The sequence below is a fragment of the Egretta garzetta genome, unplaced genomic scaffold (genome assembly GCF_000687185.1).
Source record: "Egretta garzetta isolate BGI_Z169 unplaced genomic scaffold, ASM68718v1 scaffold325, whole genome shotgun sequence".
In the NCBI taxonomy this organism is placed as follows: domain Eukaryota; kingdom Metazoa; phylum Chordata; class Aves; order Pelecaniformes; family Ardeidae; genus Egretta; species Egretta garzetta.
The window spans coordinates 2,393,082-2,396,011 of record NW_009259833.1 but is presented as its reverse complement, the minus strand read 5'-3'; positions in this window follow the sequence as shown (position 1 = coordinate 2,396,011).

The following is a 2,930-nucleotide window of genomic DNA, read 5'->3' as shown; positions in this document are numbered from 1 at the left end:
TTTGGGTTTGTGGGGTTTTTTTTTTTCTCTTATCTGCTGTAGTCTGGGGTTCTTGATCCTAGGGAAGGGCCTGGCTGGAGCTCCAGGAGCCTTTGATCAAATAACCTGCAAGCATCTAAGAGCACGCTGGAAAGAGCAAACCACTCTTCATCCACGGCTGGGCAGCTTGGTGTGTGCAGCGGGGTTGTGCCTTAGCAAAGGGTGCTGCATCCAAAACCGGGGTGGCGCTTGGGGACTGCAGGTGCTGAAGGCTGAGCAGAGGTGAGGGATGTTCCCTGGATCTGCTGCAGGGAGCTCGGGCAGGTGGAAGCATCTCCCTAACTTGCACGCAATTGAAGTGCTTTTTTTTTTTGTTTTCTTTTGAGCCACAGTCATTAAGGAAGAAGAAAAAAAAAAAAACAACTTTGTTTTTGTTACTGGGGGGGAGGTGTGATAGCTGTGTAGGAGGAATCATATGACTTGCCAACACTAATATAGCAGTAGTGCTTTTTTTTTTTTTTAAACTTTTAAAGCACACAGTACACTGCTGAGCTGAGGCTACAGGCCTGAAATGCGTGAAGCAGGCTCTCCCTTGCCCTGTAAAATAGCCCCTTGCCTCGGCTTACTCAGACACCCGTGAGCCAGAGCTGCGGCGTATGTGAACGGAACAACTGTGCCAATAAAGGATTTCTCCAGTGTCCTGTCTCCTGGCCCTTGGTTGCTTCTTCTTGACTTCAAGACCACCTCAAACTACTCTCCCGGTGCTCTGTGAGTGGTGGAAGCCAGGTGAGACCCTTCTGTCTTCATGCAAGTTGGGTCAGTCCCAGCCCTGTCCTCCGGCCATACTGGTGACACCGTGACTTGTGTTGACTCCTGAGGAGCCCCTGGGCCTTGCCGGCTCCTGGTGATGGGGAAGGTGCTTCAATACGGACCAGCGTGCGGCCAGGACTTGCCCCCACCATCCCTGCACCTTGGCATGGAGGGCGCATGGAGGGGAGGATGCCCCAAGGCCCTGGAGGGCGCACGGAGGGGGAGGATGCCCCAAGGCCCTGGAGGGCCCACGGGGGGGGGGGGCGCCCCAAGGTCCGCGGGGCGGCCAGCCCTGCACCTTGGCAGGGAGGGCGCATGGAGGGGAGGATGCCCCAAGGCCCTGGAGGGCGCACGGAGGGGGAGGATGCCCCAAGGCCCTGGAGGGCGCACGGAGGGGGAGGATGCCCCAAGGCCCTGGAGGGCACGCCTGCAGCCTTGGGCTGTCCTGCTGCTCCTGCTGCCTGAGGAACAAGGTTCATTAAAAGTTAACTTTACTGACCTTTAGCTGTCTCTTACCCTGGTTAAAATTTTTCCTGTGTGGCAGCAAGAAAGCATCTGCATTTCATCTTGCTTTCTAAGTTGTGGCATAGTGGGAAATTACCAGTATAAAAAAAGTAACAGTGAAAAAAAAAAAAGAGTATTACCAACTTTTTTTTTTTTTTTCCCCAAAGAAAACTTTAATTTCAACAAGACAGGAAGCTGCACAAAGAGAGCTACCGCAAGTTTCTTTTAAACAACAGCTTAAAACTATCTACATCGGTACTTGTGGAGTAGGGGTCCTCCTTGTGAGTAACAGTCTGGCCCGAGGGGCTTGGCCCTGCAAGGGCCACCCACCGACACCTGGTAGGCAGCTCTGTCCCATACCAGGACAGGGGCTGTCCTTCCCTTCATAAAGGCAAAGCAGCATTTCAGGGGGAGTAGGGTAGGGACCCTGAAAACAAAAATCCACCCCAGGAAAACAGGACTTGCCTTCAAAGCGTTTCCTCTTGAAGCAAGTCCAGCCTGATGGGTTTCAACAGCAGTGGAAGCCTCTTCCAGTTCCAAAGCATCATCCCAAGCGACAGCCAAGTGGGCCAGGGAAACCTGCCCTGTGCCCCCCTGCCTCAGTGGCTCAAGCATTCCCAGCCTGAGGCAGGGACCACTAATGCCTTTCAGGGTGGCCAAAGCACTAAGGCCCCCCCCCAAAAAAGCATCCCATGAGGGGCAGCAGGGCGCAGACCCTTGCTCCCATGCCTTGCAGAGGCACCCGGAGCAGCTGTGATGGTGCTGCTCTGCCACGGCCACCCATCCATCCCCCTTGGGCTGAAGAAGGGGTTCAGAGCCCAGACCCCACAGTGGAGTCAGGCGTGGGGTTATTGGCTCGGGGCCATGCAAGCAGCTCCCATCTCCTCCGTTTCACCACCTCCCCAGCTGCTAAAATAGGAAGCTTTGCAAGTGCAGGGTGCCATCTGCTAGAGGGCAGGGAGCTGCAATAGATGACTTTCAGCTTGGGGGCACATTAAAGTGGACAGAGCATCCCACCTCCTATGTACTTAACATTAAAAGGGCTCATTTCCAGCCTAACAACCTCCTTCGGCACAACAACAGAAATGTAAAGATTGCCTCTGCCTGTTTCCAGGCTGCAGGATATCAGCCAGCCTGGGCTGAGGGCCAGAAGGTGGCGAGAGCTTTTTTCCTGGATATAAGGAAGCGTATTCCTCTCCCAGCTGAAGCAGTGTCTCCTTCCAGTGCAGAGCAGGCACCAGAGGCGATGGGAAAGACACTGCCTAAGAAAGGGAGGCAAAACCCAGAAGGTTTTGCTCATCTCCAAGCTGGAAAGGTGTCTCAGTCTCAAACAAGGAAAGAGGCAACTGGAGTTTCTATTTTAAACCATCCTAACCAAAACAAAAAAATAATTCAGGTAAACTGTCCAACAGGAAAGAAGGGAAAAAAAATGTTCAATCCCAAACAGTAAGACTCCGATTAGCGTTTGCAACCATCCAAGCACATGGCCAGGGCGGTGAGGAGCAGAGTCCAGCAACGCTGCGCTATTGCCCTGGGGCTGCAGGTCACCGGCGTGTCCCATCCTTGTCACCATCCCAGGCCCCGTGGCACTCCGCTGCCTGGCCATCCCCACCGGCAGGGGGCCAGGCGCCCCCTGC